This window comes from Apium graveolens, chromosome 11 (genome assembly GCF_009905375.1).
Source record: "Apium graveolens cultivar Ventura chromosome 11, ASM990537v1, whole genome shotgun sequence".
NCBI lineage: Eukaryota > Viridiplantae > Streptophyta > Magnoliopsida > Apiales > Apiaceae > Apium > Apium graveolens.
In genome coordinates, this window is record NC_133657.1 from 72277805 (window position 1) to 72285876 (window position 8072).

Sequence of the window (8072 nt, forward strand, 5' to 3'; positions counted from 1 at the left end):
GGATATTTGTTGGATATGCTGTGGGAAAAGCATGTAGGTTCTAAATCTTAGAACCAACATTGTTATGGAATTTGTACATGTTGTGTTTGATGATAAGAAGATTGAAGGACTGAAAGATGGAGGTTTCCATGAAAGCCTCAAATTTGACAATATTGAGATGCATTGTGATGAAAGTGATGATGATAGTGATAAAAAAATAGTCTCCAAGGATATTGTAGAATAGTCAGCAACAAATGAAGTACATAATTCAACATTCGTTGAAAGACCAAGTGCATGATCCGTTGAAAGACAAACTGCATCATTCCTCGAAAGGCAAAGGTCAACATCCGTTGAGCCGTCAATAGGAGTTGAAAGTCAAAACAGATCACACTTAGAAAGGACCCCAGCTTCAAGTCAAAGATCCATAAACTCAGGGGGAGTTTCTTCTAATCAAAACTCAGTCACACATCAAGACAACTTTGAGGGCTCTTCATCTAGAGCTAATCTACCTCAACAAATAAAATGGACCAGAGATCACCCATTTGAACTAATTATTGATGATGCATCTTCAAGAGTGCAAACAAGGAAAGCAACTCAAGAAGAATATCTATGTAGCATCTTTTTATCTCAGGAAGAACCTAAAAAAGGTAGAAGAAGTTTTTTATATCCTAATTGGGTTTTAGCTATGCAGGAGGAGCTAAACCAATTTGAAAGGAATAAGGTATGGAAGCTGGTACCCAAACCAAAAAGCAAAAATCCTATTAACACCAAATGGGTATTCAGAAACAAGATGGATGAAAATGGCATAGTAGTCAGGAACAAAGCTAGATTGGTTACTAATGGCTATTGTCAACAAAAAAGAATAGATTTTGATGAGACATTTTCTCCTATTGCAAGACTTGAAGCCATTAGAATTTTTCTAGCCCATGCAGCTCATGCCAATTTCAAGGTCTATCAGATGGATGTTAAAGTGCATTTCTGAATGGAGATTTGGAGGAGGAAGCCTATGTCAGTCAGCCTCCTAGTTTTGAAGACCCCAACTTTCTAGATTATATCTATTATCTTTTGAAAGCATTGTATGGTTTGAAGCAAGCACCTAGAGCCTAGTATGATACTTTGTCAAAGTTTCTTTTAGAAAATCACTTCACAAGAGGTACTGTTGATAAAACTCTTTTCTTTAGAAATGTTATTGTCTCTAGTATACTTGTTCAGATTTATGTAAATTATATTATATTTGGCTCTACAGATGAAAAACTTTACAAAAAGTTTGCCAAATTGATGCAAAGTAAATACAAAATGAGCATGATGGGAGAACTAATTTACTTTCTTGGTTTACAAGTTAAGCAAGTTAGTGATGGAATATTCATTAGTCAAACCAAATATATTTATGATCTTTTAAAGATGTTTGACTTAATGGATTGCACATCTGTAAAAACTCACATGGCAACTTCCACTAAACTTGCATTGAACACTTCTAAAAAGTCTGTGGACATTTCAAGCTATATAGGCATGGTTGGATCACTTTTATACTTAAAAGCTAGTAGGACTGATATAATGTTTGCTACATGTCTTTGTGCTAGATTTCAAGCTGATCCTAGATGTTAGGTCCCGTAAAAGGACTATTTTAAGCTAGAAAGGGGATTGAATAGCTTAATTACCAATTTAAAAATTATTATGGCATTTTAAAATTATTTATCCCATTTTAATATAAGCATATTATATATGCGGAAATAAAAGACAAGGAAGAAAATACCACACGAGAGATTTATCATGGTTCGCGATGGCGCAACCTCTAATAGATTCACTCACCCCCTACGTCCAGTCCCCGAGCTCCTCTCTAGGACCCGGGTTTTCCCTTAAAACAACCTTGCTCCTTGCGTAGGCAGAGAAGACTTTGTAACCCCACAAATATTTGTCTTGGTGCGTAACTCCGGGTTACCACCTCAAAATAAATGTGCAAACCTACACAACATATCTTAGACAATAACACCCTGTTATTTCTTCAAAGTTGATGTAGAACCCTTGGTGTAGTCTTTGTCCTTCTATAGCTTTTGCCGGTCTTGGATCTCAGTAGTTGGTCTTGGGTCTTTCCTCTTCCTCATGGTGTAAAGACTACTAACTCTCCGTTAGTATGTCTAGGACTTGGGTCTTAGAACGAGAATCACCTCACTATACTTCACCTCACTACAAAACAAAGAAGACAATATCTATGAAACTATACCCGTTATAGATAAAAAGAGTTTGGAATGGTAATACACTTAACTAGACCGGATGACGTACTAATATTCTGTTGAGTGGCATTTATGACACTTTATTACGCTCTGTAAAGCTTTGGATTGATGTTTGCACTCAAGTTGTTAGTGTTTTTAACGTGTTTTTGTAGTGTTTTTGCATTCCAGGCATTTACCAGGTAACCAGGTGAATTAGCATGGTTTTAGTGCTAATTTGGTGTTAGGATGGTGTCTAGAATAAAAGCTCGTGAAAAGACCATCTCAATTCAGCAAGAAAAGAAGAAGTCAGCATTTTTTCCAGAGAGACGGTGCACCCGCGCTGTGATAGCGCGCGGCCGCGCCAGGAGTCCAAAGATGCAGTCAGTTCCTCCCATTTATGACAGTTATTGGGTGAGTCCAGTTCAGTGTGTACCAAAGAAAGGGGGTATCACCGTTGTTGCTAATGAGAAGAATGAGCTCATTCCTACTCGAACAGTCACGGGGTGGAGAGTTTGCATGGATTATAGGAAGCTGAACAAGGCCATAAGAAAAGATCACTTCCCTCTGCCGTTTATCGATCAGATGCTTGATAGGTTGGCTGGGCATGAGTATTAATGTCTTCTGGATGGCTATTCGGGCTATAATCAAATTTGCATTGCCCCAGAAGATCAGGAAAAGACTACTTTCACTTGTCCATTTGGAACTTTTGCCTTTAGGAGAGTTTCCTTTGGTTTATGTGGGGCACGGCCATATTTTAGCGATGTATGATGGCTATTTTCTCTGACATGATTGGTCAGAATGTGGAGGTATTTATGGACGACTTTTCTGTGTTTGACGATTCGTTTGATGAGTGCTTGCAGAATCTTGGTGACGTTCTTAAAAGGTGTGTTGAGACCAACTTGGTTCTCAACTGGGAGAAATGTCACTTTATGGTGCGACAGGGCATTATTCTTGGGCACAAAGTCTCTAGTAAGGGTCTTGAGGTGGACAAATCCAAAGCGGGGTTCATCGAAAATCTTCCTCCACCAATTTCTGTTAAGGGAGTTCGCAATTTTCTTGGTCATGCGGGCTTCTATAGGCGGTTCATCAAGGACTTCTCAAAACTTTCTAAAGCTTTGTGCAATCTTCTGGAGAAGGATGTCCGTTCAAGTTCGATGACGAGTGCCTAGCTTCTTTTGAGTTCTTGAAGAAGTGTTTAATCATGGCACCTGCATAACTGCACCTGATTGGAATGAACCTTTTGAGATGATGTGCGATGCAAGTGACTATGCAGTTGGAGCAGTTCTTGGGCAGAGAAAGAACAACATATTTCATATGGTCTACTATGCTAGTAAGACCCTAAATGGTGCTCAACTGAATTACACTACTACTGAGAAAGAAATTACGGCTATTATCTACGGTTTTGAGAAGTTTCGATCTTATCTGCTTGGGACGAAGGTGACAGTTTTCACTGATCATACTGCAATTCGATATCTCATCTCGAAGAAAGACTCGAAGCCTAGATTGATCAGATGGGTTCTTTTGCTTCAGGAGTTTGAATTGGAGATAAATTACAGAAAAGGTACAATGAAAGTTGGCGTTTATCAGTTTCGTGTTATCTGATTAGTGTCATCACCATTATATACTAAGGTTAAGAATGAAAAGGCTATTGAATGAAGTATTTAGTGAAGTTAGAATCCCATCTTTGTGTCATATATTAATCAATTCTCTTTAATTCTTAGTATATATTCTTTAGTTTAATCTCTTAGTTAAATCTTAGTATAAACAACCACAAATTGTTACTCGTCTTAGCATTGGATAATAACCATACTAGTGTTGCATAGATATATTGATTGAAATTAAGCTAAACCTATCCCTGTGGGAACGAACTAGAATTTATTCTATATTACTTGCGATCGCGTATACTTGCGTGAATATTAGTGCGTGTTTTAGCCCTAACAAGTTTTTGGCGCCGCTGCCGGGGATATCGATGTTAATTTTTAGTTTATGTGTTTTTCATCATTAGTCGTTAAAGTTTAGTGACTCGGACATTATTACTTACTTAATTCCTTGTCGTGTTTCAGGTACTCTAGTGAGCGTGTATGCATACACGTTCTCGGTCTCGTAAGAGGACACTGGATCAAGCTGAGGAAGAAGTTGTAGTCGAGGAGAAAGTTGAGGAAGAGATCTTAGTTGAGAAAGAAGAAGAGGCTCTTATTGCAATGGGAGAACCAGAAGCGAATCCAAAGGCTTTGATGGACTACTCTCAACCGAAGATCGATGATATTCATTCTAGCATTGCTCGAACAGCCATCTTGGCTAATACCTTTGAGATCAAGTCGAGCACGATTCAGATGATATAGAACTCAATTCAATTTGGGGGTTCTCCGACAGAAGACCCCAACATGCACATCATAGATTTCATCGAGATCTGCGACACTTTTAAGTTCAATGGAGTTTCTGAAGATGATATTAAGTTGAGGCTTTTCCCATTCTCTCTATGGGATAAAGCTAAGTGCTAATTAAATTCTCTACCACCAAGGTCTATCACCAAATGGGAGGATCTTGCTCAGAAGTTCTTAACCAAATTTTTTCCTATGCCGAAGACTGCTGCAATCAGAAACGCACTTACTCAATTTGCTCGGCAATCTGGAGAATCTTTATGCGAGGGTTGGGATCGATATAAGGAGATGCTTAGGAAGTGTCCTCATCATGAGATGCCTGACTGGATGATCATTAATTGTTTCTATAATTGTCTGGGTGCTACTTCTAGACCCATTCTTGATGCAGCATCAGGAGGAGCCTTGTGGGCTAAAAGCTACGATGAAGCTTCTGAATTAATTAAACTGATGGCTGCTAATGAATACCAGAATCCTACTCAGTGACTATCTCAGGGCAAGGTAGTAGGAATTCTGGAGTTGGACGCAGCTACTGCTATAGCTACTCAACTTAAGGCTTTGACGTTGAAGGTGAATTCTCTGTCTAATTATGGAGTTAATCAGATCACTGGTGTCTGTGAGCTTTGTGATGGTGCCCATGAGACTGATCAGTGTGCCATTTCGAGTGAATTAGCTCAGTTCATGAGCAACTTTCAGAGGTCGCAGCAGCCTGTGCTAGCCACTTATCATCCTAACAACTGCAATCATCCTAACTTCAGTTGGAGCAATACTCAGAATGCGGTTCATCAGCCTTTTCAATAGTACCCAGCAAAGCAGTACAACCCTCCTGGTTTTCAGCAACCGCAATATGTACCAAGGCAACAACTACAGCTGCAACAGTCAAATAAAAAATCTGAATTGGAGGAGTTGAGGCTCATGTGGAAGAGCCAAGAGGTTTTTATCATTACCTTGGAAAATCAAATCGGACAAATTGTTAATGCCTTGTTAAATCATCAACCTGGTACACTCCCTAGTGATACGGAAGTGCCAGGAGGGAAGCCAAGGAGCAGGTAAAGGCAATTACATTAAGGTCTGGGAAGGTTGCAAATCCCGAACACTCTGAAGGTTCGGATGAAGAAGCTGTAGCTGAGGAAGAAGTGTAGAAGGAAGCTAAAGTGGAACCTAGGAAGGCTACTATTGAACACACTCCTCCTAAGGGTAATACAGGGGAGAAACAGACCTATCCTCCACCTCCCTTTCCTAAAAGGCTGCATAAGAAAAAGCTGGATAAGCAGTTTGAGAAGTTTTTGGAGGTGTTCAAGAAACTTCACATCAACATACCTTTCGCTAAAGCTCTTGAACAGATGCCTAGTTATGCGAAGTTTATGAAAGGTGTACTCGGGCGGAAGGTGAAGCTTGATGACTTAGAGATAGTTGCTCTCACGGAGAAATGTAGTGCTGTGCTGCAGCAAAAGTTGCCTCTGAAGCTTAAAGATCCTGGAAGATTCACTATCCTTTGCACTATTGGAAAGGTGTCATTTGATAAATACTTATGTGACTTGGGAGCTAGCATCAATCTGATGCCCTTGTCAATCTTCAAGAAGTTGGACTTACCTGATCCAAAGCCTACTTACATGACCTTGTAGCTAGCTAATCATTTTATTACTTATCCACGAGGAATTGTTGAGGATGTATTGGTCAAGGTGGATAAACTCATCTTTCCGGCTGATTTTTTATTCTTGGTTTCGAGGAAGATAAGAAGATTCCCATAATCTTGGGAAGACCTTTCTTGGCTGCTGGCCGAACCTTGATAGATGTGCAGAAGGGTGAGCTCACCATGCGAGTGTTGGATCAGGATGTAACTTTTAATGTGTTCAATGCCATGAAATTCCCTACAAAAAATGAGGAGTGCTTAAAGGTAGAGTTGGTCGATTCTGTGGTTACTTCAGAACTTGATCAAATGCTAAGGTCTGACGCCTTAGAAAAGGCCTTGTTGGGGAATTCTAATAGCGAAAATGATGAAAGTGATGAGCAATTGCAATATCTGAATGCTTCTCCCTGGAAAAGGAAGATGGAAATGCCTTTTGAATCTCTTGGAATGGAGGAGCTGAACAAATCTCACAAGCGCCTAGAGCCATCTATTGAAGAAGCTCATGCACTTGAGCTTAAACCATTACCTGGACACTTAAGGTATGCTTTTTTGGGGGAGGAATCTACTTTGCATGTTATTCTTGCGTCTGACCTTTCAGGTAGTGATGAGGAAAAACTCTTGAGAATTTTGAGAGAATTTAAATCAACAATTGGATGGATGATAGCAGATATCAAGGGAATCAGCCCTTCTTATTGTATGCATAAAATTCTGCTAGAGAAAGGTAGCAAGCCTACTGTTGAGCAACAAAGAAGGCTAAATCCTATCATGAAAGAAGTTGTGAAGAAGGAAATTCTTAAATGGCCGGATGCAGTGATCATCTATCCCATTTCTGATAGTTTTTGGGTGAGTCCAATTCAATATGTACCAAAGAAAGGGGGTATCACCGTTGTTGCTAATGAGAAGAATGAGCTCATTCCTACTCGAACAGTCATGGGGTGGAGAGTTTGCATGGATTATAGGAAGCTGAACAAGGCCACAAGAAAAGATCACTTCCCTCTGTCGTTTATCGATCAGATGCTTGATCGATTGGCTGGGCATGAGTACTACTGTCTTCTGGATGGCTATTCGGGCTATAATCAAATTTGCATTGCCTCAAAAGATCAGGAAAAGACTACTTTCACTTGTCCATTTGGAACTTTCGCCTTTAGGAGAGTTTCCTTTGGTTTATGTGGGTCACGACCACATTTCAACGATGTATGATGGCTATTTTCTCTGACACGATTGGTCAGAATGTCGAGGTGTTTATGGATGATTTCTCTGTGTTTGGCGATTCATTTGATGAGTGCTTGCAGAATCTTGGCGACGTTCTTAAAAGGTGTGTTGAGACCAACTTGGTTCTCAACTGGGAGAAATGTCACTTTATGGTGCGACAGGGCATTATTCTTGGGCACAAGGTCTCTAGTAAGGGTCTTGAGGTGGACAAAGCCAAAGTGGGGGTCATCAAAAATCTTTCTCCACCAATTTCTGTTAAGGGAGTTTGCAGTTTTCTTGGTCATGCGGGCTTCTTGTTAGGAAATGAATAACACACAGAGGGGGGTTGAATGTGTTTTACTATTTTTGGGCTTTTCTTGAATGTTTATGGTTGAACAAAGTAAATTAAATCTTGTAGTAAAATGTGTTCATGCAGAGATTAAGTTTGCACAAAATAAAGAAAACAAATCTTCAAAACTCACTTAATTTTATATGAAAATTAAGACTATTTTGCTATAAAATTTCTAGGCTCTTTGTTGATAAAGAGCTTAGCTTCTTCTTGAGAGTGTTAAAAGAAATTTGATCTGAATTGTTACAACTAACTAAAGGACCAGTGTTAACTTTATAACTTAGTTAACTGCTGGTTTACACAGTGTGCAATAAGACATGCTATTAGCTTTTTTA

At 39.4% G+C, this 8072-nt stretch overlaps 1 non-coding gene across 1 annotated transcript; it reads right to left on the reverse strand.

Annotated features, from left to right (window-relative positions):
• Window positions 1–4780: 4780 nt before the first annotated feature.
• On the reverse strand, window positions 4781–4887 carry LOC141698916 (small nucleolar RNA R71). Its single transcript, XR_012565413.1, has one exon. It is a non-coding gene; the product is annotated as a small nucleolar RNA R71 (small nucleolar RNA).
• Window positions 4888–8072: the final 3185 nt, after the last annotated feature.